This window comes from Oratosquilla oratoria, chromosome 24, assembly GCF_046742065.1.
Source record: "Oratosquilla oratoria isolate Oo_2021 chromosome 24, ASM4674206v1, whole genome shotgun sequence".
Taxonomy (NCBI): Eukaryota; Metazoa; Arthropoda; class Malacostraca; order Stomatopoda; family Squillidae; genus Oratosquilla; species Oratosquilla oratoria.
This window is the reverse complement of record NC_134800.1, coordinates 37,211,071-37,226,361: the sequence shown is the minus strand read 5'-3', so window position 1 is coordinate 37,226,361 and position 15,291 is coordinate 37,211,071. Positions and strand designations below refer to the sequence as shown.

Here is a 15,291-nt window from a genome sequence, read left to right as displayed (position 1 = left end):
AATTGGGTATGTAAGGTGGACCAGTCGTCTGGTACTCGTAGCGACTGTAACAGGAGGGAGATCCGGACAGCTTCGGCAGTGCGGAATACATCTCCCAATTCCAATCACGGCCAGTATATCGAGCTCTTTGACCACTGTATATCTTCACACCCCTGAAGATGGTCCTAGCTCTAGGACCGAAACGTCGGGCATTAAACTTCCCACTTTGGGTCAAATAAAATATTTAATGATACGTTGTTAATAAAATGGTCAACAAAATATTTATTAGGACAATGCTCCATTCAGTAGACGAAGGCAGTGACTTGATTAGTTATAAGAGGTGAAATACAGAAGATTGTAACGTCATGTCGTCGTTACTTGGAACACTACGCATCATATGATTTATACAGTTCGTAATATTTTAATCAACTCATTATACTTCATAGATGCTAATTCAAGAGTTGGTTATACTTTTAAATACTGAATATGATTTTTTTTTAATATTAACGGTCAGAAAATATGTAATCGAAAAATTGGAAATAAAAAAATTGGCATATTGGAAAATTAGCAGTTGTGACGTCACGCGCTCAGCGCTGGGGTTCCTGGGGTCCCACAGAGCGGATATCGTGACGTCATGTCTCTTCTGACTGGCTGGTCCTCAGTTGTAACGTCATATCTCTTCTTCTGATTGGCTGATCCTCAGTCGTGACGTCATATCTCTTCTTCAGTAGACGGTTTCAAGCAAGATAACTAACAAGATTATCAGAATTTTATAAGTATATATAGATATATATGTATACAGGTATGTATATTGGTTCAAATAAAATTTCAAATGATACGTTGTTATAAGAAGTGAAATGCAGAAGAATGTGACGTCATGTCGTCGTTGCTTGGAACACTACGCATCATATGATGTCGTGACGTCATGCCTCTTCTTCTGATTGGCTGGTCCTCAGTCGTGACGTCATATCTCTTCTTCTGATTGGCTGGTCCTCAGTCGTGACGTCATATCTCTTCTGATTGGCTGGTCCTTAGTCGTGACATCATATCTCTTCTTCTGATTGGCTGGCACGATATCAAGCACGATAACAAACAAGATGATCAGAATTTTATAAGTATATATATATATTATATATATATATATATATACCCATACATATATATACATACATATATATACACATAAATACATATACATATATACACACACATATATACATACATATATATATACACATATATACATATACACATATATATACATACATATATATACACACATATACATATACATACATATACATATATATACATATACATACACACATATATATATATATACACACACATATATATACAAATATATACACATATACACACACATATATATACACATATACACACACATATATATGCACATATACACACACATATATATACACACACATACACACACATATATATACACACACATACACACACATATATATACACACACACACACATATATATACACACACATACACACACATATATATACACACACACACACATATATATATATATATATATATATATATATTATATTCCATAAACAGATAACGTACAGAAGGAAACAAAAAAACTTGGAAGCCGAAGGGAAATGGCGTCACAGAGTAACAGGTCCACCATGGGAGACGAGGTTAATCAAGGTGACAGAAGACACGCAAGGACGGGGACAGCAACCAGTGGCATCAGAGCAGAAGAAACAGAGACAAGGAGAGAGACAATCAACACAGGAAGGAGCAAGTGGAACAACGGGACAAATAGATATGACAAGTTAGACGAGAACTGCCCAAAGGAGTTTAACAAAGTACGACTTGCTCAAACAATGGATTTGAAAATAAGTTATTTATTCTATTTAGTAATGTGAATACCTTTTTTTTAGATAAGAAACTAAAATTAAGTGAAAGGCTGAAGATAATGGAAAACACTCCTCAAATAATTGCATTGCAGGAAGTGAAAGCAAAACTAGTAGATATGTGAAGCTGGCTGAGTATAAAATAGATGGATATAAATATTACAAAGTATAACATTAATGCAAATGAAGGAAGAGGATTATTATTGTATGTTAAGAATAATGTACTGCGCAATACAGTAGAACTACGTACAAATTATTGTGAATACAGTTGTGCAGAAATTAAATCCAGCAATAGTGATAACCTATTCATCACATCAGTATACAGGAGTCCCACGAGTTCCGAAGAAAATATTGACAGATTGTTACAACTTCTACAAGAAATCAATTATACAAATTTCAAATACAAAAGTGTTGGGTGAAAATCCATGTGAACAAGTTGCATAAACACGGCAAAGGAAACATGGACTGGAAGTGAAGCGTTTATTCCTGTTTATGCATAGTGTTGGGTGACTTTAATCCTCCCTCCATAAGGTGGGATAATTACACAACAGACGAGGGTATGTATGGATTCTCTACTATGTTTGTAGAAAGGATTAGAGACTGTTTCTTCACTCAACATGTTAAAGAAACAACACGGATGAGGGGAGACTGCATAAGTAACACATTAGACCTTGTATTCAGTAGTGATGAATCAATTGTTGAGGAAATACAATTGACTAGTCCTTTAGGGAGAAGTGATCATGTGTGTGTTCAAATTACGTGTGACCTTCAGGATATGGAAGTAAAGGTTAAATATACGTACTATATGTATGAAAAAGCAGACTATCAGCGAATGAGGAGAGGCTTGAACATTGATTGGGGCCAATACTTACCAACATACTTACCTACTGAAGAAAAGTGGAGAAAATTTGCAAATAAACTTAATTAATTGATGACTGTGTTCCAAAAAGAAAGTTTAAAGGTAGACAAATTTTGAGAAAGTGGCCCAATGTAAATATACCAATGACAGGACGACTCTGGACAAAAATTAAAAGGAAACAAAGGCTTTGGGCGAGACTGGTAGAATTAAAGAAAAAAAATGGTGCACAAAATGAAAGGGAGTATGTGGAAGTTGAAGTGCAGTGGAGGAGACTGAATGATCAAATAAGATGGGAGACAAGGAATGCCATCAAAACCAAGGAAAAGGAAATTGCAAAACATGTCAATGAGAACACTAAAATATTCTGGAAATACATATTATCGAAAACTAGGACCAAGTCAAGAAAAGCAGATCATGACATGGATGACAAAAATAAAGTAAAAACACCAAATGACAGAGAAAAGGCAATGGTTCTTGAAGATAAATTTTCATCAGTTTTTGTTAAGAAACCAGACGATAAATTACCAAGAATTTATCCTCGGACTACCTCCAGGTTAGACCACATAGAGATAAGTTATGAAATTATCAGAAAGGTCCTGCAAAAAATTAAAAGAAATAAATCAAAGGGTCCAGATGGTATTCACCCAAGAATTGTTAAAGATCTAATGGAAGAACTATTAGTACCATTGAAAACAATATTCAGTAGCTCACTGGAAGAGGGAGTAGTTCCGGTGGACTGGAAGATAGTGCAAATAACACCAATATTTAAGAAGGGAAGCAGGAGTGCCCTTGGTAACTACAGACCTGTAAGCCTAATGTATTCAGTAAATTAATGGAATCAGTCCTGAGAGAAGCAATACTCCACCATATGAAAATGCAAAATTTATTTATAGTGATAAATAATTTGTGTTTATCTTTGGCAGATCAACTATGCTTCAACTGATACAGGTCTTGGAAAAATGGACGGAGATCATTGACGAGGGTGAAGCCATAGATATTATTTATTGTGATTTCATAAAGGCATTTCACCGAGTTCCCCACAAAAGACTACTGGCTAAGATAAAAAGTTATGGAATAGACAACAATCTACTCCAGTGGATTAAAAGTTTCTTGTCCGGCAGAAAGCAACAAGTAATGGTTAATGGTGAGGCCTCCGGGAAATGTCATGAGGTCTTTGGCAACCAGGGAAGCCGGAGCCACTGGTACTGTCCTCAGGATCTTCTACGTAACCGCGGTGAGACCACTGATAGACTATGCCAGCGCTGCCCTTGGTGGCCTCCCTGAGAACCAGATATCCAAGATAGACGCAGTACAAAACAGGGCCCTGCGCGTCATACTTGGTGCACCACCCTGGACCCTGGTTGCCAACATGCAACAAGAGACGGGAATAATGCCGGTCAGTGCCAGGATCTCACGTGTGGTAGCCTTCGCTACCAGAGTCATCCAAAAGCAGTAGGACTCCTTCCTACAGCGAAGGATAATCGCGGCTCTGCAGCAGGACCCTGAGGTCTTCCCGATGAACAGATGGTCGGCGAAGCTCGCACGACGCATCAGGGAATTGCCGGTACACCTGCAGGACCTCATCCTACTAAAAAGGAGGGATGTGCCGGTGGATGGATATATGCAACCTCCGCCCTGGGAGAATCTACCAGCCAAAATTTCCATAATGGCGATGAGGTATAGCACACCACTACCGCAGCTGCGGGCGAAAGTTGAAGAGACTATGAGGGTCGTCACACCTGAAAAATCCGTGGTGTATTACACCGACGGATCGGTAGATGTTGAGCGCAAGACGGCGGGTGCAGCGTTTGTCACACACGACAGGGACTAAGGGTGTTAGGCACTCGCTGCTCAATGCAAGCGGAGGGAATCGCAGTAGGACTAGCACTGACCCACGCCCTCAACGCCCACCAAAGCCATGTTGTAATATAATGATAGTCTGTCATTGATTCAAATGATCAATAAAGACAGACATCAAGACTATGTACACCTAATGACATCTTTGCTGTTTCAGATCAGGTCCCTCCATGAGCAAGGACGGTTAGTCGTCCTTAACTGGATTCCCGGACACATCGGCCTTCTGGGGAACGAAGAGGCAGACAGTGAGGCGAGGAAGGCAGCGGCCAGTCACCATATGGACGGCGGTATTGGTGTGCTCCCGAGTCGGGCAGATATCTTGACCATTTCTGCAAGAACACTAACCCGGCAAGAGGTGGAGAAGCACAAGCTGATGGCGCCTAGGAGGCCGTCAGCCCTGTGGTAGAAGAGGACGTCCAACTATGAGAAGTTTGCTATAGGAATGCGCCTCTGCTGGGCGCCAAAAGTGGTCCTATATCGCCTTCGGCTAGGGCAGGGGTGGGGAACTTTTTTGTGCATGAAGGCCGCACTGAATTTTTTTTTTTTTTTTTTTTTAATCCCTTTTTAGGGGACGGTGTAAGTTTTCCAACCCCTCCCTAAAAATTCAGTTTAAATTTCTTTATTTTTATTTTAAGAATATACATATAAAAAATTTAAATTATTTTTTACCCATTTTTTAAATTTCGAGGTGGGTGCAAAAGTTACACTTTCCCTTTTTTTTTTTATTATACCCTTTTAATGAAATTAAATTCAAAGCAATTTAGAAATACAAAAAATGCTTATAGATATTTAATGAGACAAAAAAAAAATACTAAGCAAAAAAATGGCATAAAATGTAATTATGAAATGAAGATTAAAAATCTTTCGTCTATGTGTGTGGTGTATATTATAAGTTTCAGGTGTATAATGATTTCTGACTTTAAAAATATTCAAGGTCTTTTAAAAAAAATATATATATATATGTATATCAAAGGCCGCACTTGATGGCCCAGAAGGCCGCAGGTTCCCCACCTCTGGGCTAGGGTATAGGTGTTTCTGGGAGATGGCGGGACGTCAAGAGGACTGCCAACACTGCGGTGCGCTGGAGGCCAATACGCTGGTCCACTACCTGGCTACCTGTCCAGTGTCTGGATTTCTTCGAGTGGGTCCCGCCACTTCACCGAGGTGGCTGTTGGGCACGCTCAACCCATACCGGCCTCGACGCCTAATAGAAGTGTCACCTCCTAGATGATGTCCCCATACTTTAATTCTTTTCCTCTAACTTTCCTTTTATGAGTATACACTGAGTATATGACCTATACACCACAAAGCATATCCGCTCACCATAACTTTTTCTTTACAGCTAGGACGACTGGCCATCCTTACCTGGGATCCCGGAGGGCATGGACTGAGGCAAGAGACACATCAGACTGGGAGGCAGAAGAGCGTCGGGGTGACGGCTGACGCCATACACAGTACAGTAATTTATTTTGTAAAAGTCTTTTAGACTTCCTAGGAGGTAGCGGGTTGTGACCTGCGCAAGTTTTTTTTTTTTTTTTGTTGTTGTATATACTTCTAATAAAATAAAGATAAATAAATCAATAGAACCGAGACGGGCAGTTCACTCCAGGACACGACATCTCGAAGCAGCTCTCCTCTCCAAGCAGTACTCCTCTCCAAGCAGCACTCCTCTCCAAGCAGCACTCCTCTCCAAGCAGCACTCCTCTCCAAGCAGTACTCCTCTCCAAGCAGCACTCCTCTCCAAGCAACACTCCTCTCCAAGCAGCACTCCTCTCCAAGCAACACTCCTCTCCAAGCAGCACTCCTCTCCAAGCAACACTCCTCTCCAAGCAGCACTCCTCTCCAAGCAACACTCCTCTCCAAGCAGCACTCCTCTCCAAGCAACACACTTCTCCAAGCAGTACTCCTCTCCAAGCAACACACTTCTCCAAGCAGTACTCCTCTCCAAGCAACAGTCCTCTCCAAGCTTCAAGATCACCTTCGCTCTTAGGTTACGACCTTTCCCTTACGAGCTTAGAGTTCATTAAAAACCCAAGTGGCCTTAGTGTTATTGTGAGTTTCATTTCCTTGGCTTGTCCGAAGCATATGACAACACTGGGGCCTCTGTTATTTGTTATTTTCATCAATGATCTTCCGGATGCAGTTAAACATGGGAACGAGGTATATCTTTATCCATATACCAAGATTTTTAGAACAATTACAAACGAAGATGATTGTAACAAGCTTCAGGAAGACATAGATGAACTGAGAAAAAGGTCAGAGAGATGGATGCTCAACTTCCCCCCAGATAAGAATAAACATATGAGAATAGGTAGACCTGATGTTAAAGAACAAGAGTACAAGATAACATAACCAGCACAAGGCAACATAACCAGCACTAAAAATGAAACGGACATTGGAGTTGTCATTGATGACCATCTGACATTCACTGAGCATGTAGCCGAGAAAATCAATAAGGCTAACAATATTCTAGGCATTATTAGGGGAAATTTTGTCCACCTTGATATATTCACCCTGAGAGCATTGTGCACTGCACTAGTAAGGTCTCATTTAGATCATGCCAATCAGATCTGGTGTCCTCATCTAGTTAAAGACATCGAGGCTATTGAAAATATTCAACGAAGAGCCACAAAAATGATACCACAGCTGAAAGGACATGATTATGAAGAAAGGCTGAAGAAAACAGATCTACCGACACCGGCCTACAGAAGAACAAGAGATCAAGTTAAAAATAACAAGATTATTACCCAGAAGTATGACAATGTATAAGAGGTATTTTTAAAATGGGGGAGGGCTACATAACAAGAGGAAATTAAAAAAATACGTTTTTTAAAGAGAGAGCAAGACAATACAAGAAAATATGTCTTTTCAAATCGGGTAGTAAATACTTGGAATGATTTGCCAGTGGTGCTCAATGCAGAAACATTGTTATAATTTGAATCAAGACTAGATAAAATATGGAAAAGCCAAGAACAGAAATTTAACTATAGAACACAAATAACCTCCACCACCACCATACATGCCGGGAAATCAGGTTATCGAGCTGGAGTCACAAGCGTGACCCTCTTCCAAAACTTCATCTGTGTGAGTATAGCGGTGAGACAGACCACCATGCGCAGACCATCGTTAGTTTTCCCGGGCCACGCCACAGTGTTCAAATTAGGTCATAATTACCATAGTGGTCCTACATGATGGACAGCGGACGGAATCATGTCCCTGTTGCCTATTTTCAAGACCCGCCAACCCCCTCACCTCCTGGAGATGTAGCTCCGAGGGAGCACACTGTCTCCCGACTGAGCCCAAGATATCTCTCTTAACTTCGACTGCAATTATTCCACTTCACATGTGGCCAGATCACACCTGGTGACTGTTCCCCTCCCATTATTTTCAGTCCAAAATATCTTCCTTGCGAGACCTATGGAAGAACCCGAAAATCACAGCCAGATACCGTGGTGCTGCAGCTTTTCAGTAAGTGAACTGGTATTACTGTTGTTGTTATATTAAATTTGAAAGGGAGCCGCATCTAACCATAAAATCGATACCAAATATCATATACGAAAAGGGCCTAAGGCATTTGAACCTATACAAAAAATAAATTCATGCCTACAAGATCTTTGAGGGAAATGATACCATTATTAAGAACATTTTCATTCTAAATACTAATTACCGACTTCAAGCAGTCGTGACGTAAGTCTAACTTATTAGAAAGAACCGATTTCGCTAACGCACTTAACAGCTGCTTAACATTTTCAAAGCATGTATGATCAGGCCCAGTAGAGTAGTTTCAAAATGACCTAGATTTAGAGGAATGGTCAGAAACTTGGAAAATTGAATTCGGTGATGAACAACGTAAAGTTGTGCACTGTAGACATATTAACCCTTGTGGGAGTCACAAGATAAACATGGCAGTAGTAGATAAGGAAAAATATATTGGAGTAATCATCACAAACAATTTGGAACCAAGTTAAAAAAGCAAAGTAATCTGTTGTGATTCAGTACTCCTTTGAATATCTATGCGCAGAAACATTCAGCATTTTGTACAAAACATGTATAAGACCACACCTAGAATATGATGTTCAAGCCTGGTCTCCACATCTGAGGAAAGGCATCAACAAAATTGAAAGAGTTCAAAGAAGAGATACAAAAAATGGTGCATCAATTAAGACAATTGCCATATAAGAAATGGCTAAAAAAAACTAACACTAACAACGCTTGAAGAAAGAAGAAATCTAATTGAAACTTACAAAAAAACATTTGCGGAACAGAACAGATATACAGCACTAACTTATTTCAAATGAATAAACAAAATTTAAGAAATATTCGAGAACAGAGATAAGAAAAAAAAAATTTACTCAAAGAGTATTAGATTGCTGGAATTCGTTACCAGAAAACGTAGTTTAATCGACCACAGCCAAAGAATAAAAAGAAATTCAGACAATGTATGTTGGTACATGCAACTCGATATCAGCTTGGTAATGCGACCAATAAACACCAGTACGTGCATATAATGTCTCGTTTATCATACTGGCGAATTATATATAGTTTTCAGTTTAAAAATTAGAATTATTTTGATATTCATTTCTGATTATAATTTACTTCTGGATTAACCTAGATTGTATTTATCCCATTACCTGAAATATGTTTCATCTCTGTGCGTTTGTTTACTTTAATTTTTATTTCTGCTTTCGACTCCGATATAGACCGAAGGATCTGTTGCCATACTTTTGTGACTGAATCGGATCAATTGATACCTTGTATGGTAATGGTTCCAAGTTCAAAGGTCATTACATTTTTTACAATTACAAATCAATATCTGTAACGTTATAGTTTATAGTAACGATAACAATATGCCTCTTGGGAAGACATAATATACACTCATGTGGGAGTCTGATTTTCTATGTTTGCAAATGATACAGGGGTGAAGTCGCTCACGTGTGTTTTGTTCTGCTAGTTTAGTAAACAAACAGGAAATATTTAGACATACCTTCGCTTTCATTTTTCCCGCTCTCTGTTGTGTACAGTAACGTCTAACGCCATCTTGCGTCTACGCGTCTAACTATACTAATTGCGTCACTTGGTACTTGTGTTTCTGTTTCCCGTCCTTCCTTTAGTGTTTGTTTTTTGACAAATTGTGTATTTCTCTGGAGGCATTACTTTTTTCATCTTTAGAAAAAAATTGCAGCTCCACAAGAATTTTATAAAATTGTCTGCCGTTATCTAAAACAAATATACAAATCGTTACAAGCAGTAATATACGTATTTAATCGAAATTGTTTATTTCAATAAAATGTCAAATGTGAAGTATATTTTTTATTTCTCTTCTATATTGTAAAGTATTATTCAAATGCAAATTAGAAAATAAATTTCGTTGACAAATAAGGCTTATGTACTGTTGGCTGAGCACATATTCTATAAATAACCAGTAGTCTTCATATTTTAACATTAAAATTAATGTCCTGGAGATAGCAATCGATGTAATTTGAACAATTAAAATTAAATATGCTGCAGTGGTCCACACCATGACCATGCTGATTACACTACTTCCGCCATGCAGTCACGAACATTCCAAAAGTGCCCTTATAATTCATATACACTTTGCGCCATATACATTACAATCTTGCCAAGACGGACTAAGCCACCGTAACTAAGGTTCACTAGCTGTAACGTCTTCTCAGTGGGCCCTAGAGGATAAGACTACAGCTCGCATAAAAAGAAAGCCTTTGGTGAACTGGAAGCCAACAACGAAACAGAGGCGTCAAAATGTCATAGGAGCCAATCAAATTTCTTATACATTTAAATATTTTTCCACTGAGTTAATTTGTGCTAGTCTTCTTTCTGTTCTCGCTGGCCACACAACGACCCATAAGTTTAGACACCCCATTCCTTGAAAAAGGGTCAGATAACTCTGTGCGCCGCGAGTCCGTTTAGTTTAGGGAATCTATTACGTCGTGACAAATCAACCGTAGTACAAGCCAAGGTCTAAATATACAGGTCAGACCGTTTACATTCTTCTGCGCAGCTTCTGACGTCATTTGGCTGAGTCCATTTTCTCTTTGTGATACACTGAAGAAAACTGTGAAACGCCAAGGAAGACAGGAACTATAATATTTTATATATTATATATATATATATATTATATATCATATATATTCATATATATAGACAGGAACTATAATATTTTATATATATTTATATATATTTATATATATATTTTATATAATATTTGTCAGAATATTATTGCGTGGAGCAGTGCGAGCGAAGGCAACGTCATTTTTGAACGACGGACCAGCTTCAACTGACAGCTATAGGACCCGCTAACCCCACTTTGAGCAGCCAGGTGACGTTCACGGGCCCGCTGCGCCAACTCCCTCGAAATTCGGTCGGAAGTGGTTAGACCTTATATTCTTAGATCTTGGTACAAGCCTCTCTTATTCAACACCTATGCAATGGCGTACAGAGGTTTAGTGATGTCCCGGAGCCAACTTCTTGATTGTATCCCCCAAAGATTCAAATATAAGGCCTCATAGTACCGAGAAATATTATAAGAAAGAAATATATTTTGAATGTAAAAACGCAGAGGAAACATAAGATAAATATTTAATTCGATTTAGGTCAACCATCTTTCTCAAGCCCTCTCTTTTTTTAACATTCCTTGTTTGATGCCTTCTGTTGACTATTATTATTAATCTTGACATTCCTGCCTGGATCTTATTGCATCGTATAAAAATTACTTCACACTACGCAGACACATATCTGTCTTTGACAATGCGATATGGTTCACTGACTTTTGCTCTATGCCTTCCACTAGGTCAGCATTTTTAGACCTTTTTGTTGGGTCTGTCTTCGTGTTGCGTCCGTTAATACTATGGTGTGTTTGGAACCCTCTCGCGAACTGACAGTGTCACGCAGCTTTTGTCGTCTTAGTGCCTATTCTCCCGTCTTATTTGGGTTGTTGTGTCTGCTCTCCACAAGGCCCTATGGCAGCGTTTCTCAACCTTTTTACCCTTGCGTAACCTAAAATAAATTGCATGTCTCAAGGAACCCCTGCGCAGAAAAACAACAACAACAACATATTTATTTTCATCTTAATAATAGGTTAGATAGGATGATGTCTATATTACATTATTACAATAACCAAGAATGTGTCGTGCGTGTTTAATTACACTACGTATATGAAATCAAATAAAACAAAACAAAAGTGCATTAGTTTATTTCACTTGTTCTCGCGGAACCCTTAGGAACCTTTTTTCGGAACTTTAGGGTTCCGGGGAACCCTGGTTGAGAAACGCTGCCCAATGGGGTAGTCAGCTAGCTTCGTGAAGGCCCAGAAAATGTAGACAATCTTCTTTTGTAGGAATTTCGTACTGCAAGTTCTGTGGGCACGTGGGAAGAAGCCTAAGGATCTCTTTTCGTTGTGGGCCGACAGGTACTAGATGAAATAGTCCTGGTTGCTGGGTTTCCTGGCTTTATTACCTCGAAGACAGATGTGACTAACCACAACCAACAATGGTACTTGTAGGTGAAAACAGCTTTACAAGGCACAACTGATAAATAAATCAAAATTCTCAGTACAATTTTGGTCTCAGTCCTATTGAATGGATATCAATTCACTAGAATCATTACAGAGGAGTATGACCCAAATTATACGTGCTCAGAAATTTACTTTACGGGGACAGGCGCATCTTAATCTACACTCTAGAAAGACGCAGAGTGCGGGGTATTCACCATGGTCCTTGGATCACGTGTTGGACTCGCGATCGACAGCTATTTCCCTCCCTAAAGAGAGCTCAGAGCTCGTATGACCGATCTATGGGTAATGCTGTGACCTTACACGCACACACACACACCCAACTCCCCGCCCACGAGAGTTGGAGTAACGACTCGAAGCGCAGCGATACTGAAATAATTTCAGCCCTGGTCAGGATTCCAACCAGGATCGCCGTAGTGACAGTCGGGGACTCTACCAACTGTGCCACCGAGGTGTTCCAGCAGGGGAGTTTAAGCGGATCAAGCGCTATAAGGGTGCTGCAGGCAAAGTCATCATATTAAGATAACAGGGCAGGACTCGCAGTAATGGACTTAAACTTGACAAAATATTATTTAAGAAGGAAATAGGCAAGAACTGGTTTACCAATAGTGGTCAACGAATGGAATAGACTTAGTAACCATGTGGTGAGCGCTGAAACTAGATTGCTTTAAGAGAAGGTTAAATAAATTTGTGGATGGGGAGGATAGGTGGTAATGGACATGGTATTACCTAACAGAAACAAATATATCACTACTAAACCCAGTCACTCATAAACAAAGAAGGATGCCATTCTTATAAACAAGGCTAATTGGGTAAAAGTCAATGAAACCCCTGAAAGGATAAATTTGAACGAAAAACTTAAGAACTAAAGTGCACAGGAATGCTAGAATATAATAGAAAAACACCTAAGGAAAATCATTTACTCCAACGCACCCAAGAAGGAAAAAGATATCAAAGGAAGATAGATACAGAAAGACATTAATAAGGATGAGAACCAAAATTGGAAAATCACTTTCCAACAACCACAAAAAGGATAGTCCACGCAATAGAAGAGAAAGAGATTGAGAGGAAAGAGAACTACGCGATCTGGAGAGGAGAATAAAAACATCTCACGAAACCGAAAGGATGGACAGTGAAAGAAAAGCCATGAAAACAGTAAAAAACAATACCAGATTTTTCTTTAATTATGCAAAAAAGAAATCCACACTAAAGGACAATATCGGACCACTAGTTAGGGCACATGGACAACATACTACCACATCCCCACAAGAAATGGCTGACATCCTTCACACCCATTATGTCAAGGCCTGGATCACCCCGTCAACTAATATCCACACAACTGAAGAAACTTTGGTCCAAGATAAAGATACATTAGAGGACATAGAAATAAGAAAGGCTATAGACAATACGAAAACATCAGCGTCACCTGGTCCAGACGGCAGAGGCACCTACATTCTCAAGGAATGCAAAAATGCAATCTCAACCCCCCCTCCTTACACTGTAGAGAAAGTCCCTGGACACAGGTGAAATACCAGAAATATTCAAACTTGTCAATGTCACTCCCATACATAAAGGAGGATCCTAAAAGGAACCGAAAAATTACAGGCCAATAGCACTCACCTCAAATAGCATTGAAATTGTTGAAAGAATTATAAGAAACCATATCATACATTTCCTAGAGAAAAACCAATTAATAAGAGACTTCCAACACGGTTTTAGGAGCAAACATTCATGCCTAACAGAATTGATAGACTTCCACAATTTCATCCTAAAATCCATTGGAGAGAACAAAAATGTCGATGCAATATATCTAGACTTCGCAAAAGCCTATGACAAAATTGACCATATGATCCTCATTCAAAAGATCAAATCACTAGGGATAAGGGGCAAGCTTGGGGAGTGGATTCAGTCATTCATTACAAATCGGAAACAAATTACCTATGTGGAGAGAACAGCATCAAGAGAAGAAGCAGTGATAAGTGGCATCCCGCAGGGTACTGTCCTTGGCCCTATTCAATTCTTGATTATGATCAACGACATCAACACCGATATCTCCAGCCCACTACTATCATTTGCAGACGACACTCGGGTATTCAAAACAATATCTAGCAAAAAGGATAGCTCCCAACCACAGAAAGACCTAAATAAAATATACAAATAGGCAGAAATGAATAACATGAAATTTAATAAGGACAATTTTGAATTTATAAAGTTTGGTAAGAACGGACACGAAACATTTTATAAAGATCCAAAAGGAAACCATATCACACAACAACCATCGGTAAGAGATCTAGGAGTTAAACTTTCGGATGATGCTACATTTGATCAACACAGAAAAAACAGTATCAAAATGCAGACAACGAATGGGATACATACTTAGAACCTTCCACACCAGAGAGCCAGAAACCTTGCTAACCTTATGGAAAACCCTAGTCATCCCTATCATCGATTACTGCTCACAACTTTGGGCTCCATACAAACAAGGCCACATCATGCAGCTGGAGGCTCTGCAGAGAACCTTTACCTCGACAATCAAAAGAACCCCAGCTCACCAAGATGTGGACAAACACAATTACTGGGAAAGACTGGCTGAAAATGAACTCTACTCCATAGAGAGGAGACTAGAGAGATATCTGATAATATATACATGGAAAATCCTAGAGGGCCAGATCACTCCACCAAAAACAGAACCTATAAAACCAGTAAAAACCCATATCACCCCAGAAGAAAACAGAACCGGAAGAAAATGCACCCAATTGGCCATCAGAGTGCCCGCTAAAAGTCAAGACGCTCCAACACAACAACATCTCAAGAAAGGGGGCCCCGACTGTTCAATCACTTACCTAAACACCTACGGAACATTACAGACCTGTTCAAACGGAAGTTTTCAAAAGGGAACTTGACAAATTCTTGTCAACCCTACCAGATCAGCCGGGCATCCCAGGTTATACAGCATCACGACCTGCGAATTCCAACTCCATTATTGACCAGCTGGACTACAAACAACAAACTGAAAGGTTAGCGGCTACGCCGTGGCCGGCCTTGCCTCAAGTTCCATCGGGGGAGCAACACCCCCTTGAGGCAGAAGCGCTTCAAGGTAAATTCAAGGTAAGTGTAGGCCTTATGGTCTCTTGCAGTCTCATTCTTTCTTATGTTCGTAAGAGGCGA

General features: G+C 39.5%; 1 protein-coding gene across 1 annotated transcript in view; it reads right to left on the bottom strand.

The window, feature by feature from the left end:
- Positions 1–15,291, bottom strand: part of LOC143038564 (THUMP domain-containing protein 1 homolog) — a 479,094-nt gene that overhangs the window by 34,187 nt on the left and 429,616 nt on the right. The gene's annotated exons all lie outside the window — the stretch shown is intronic.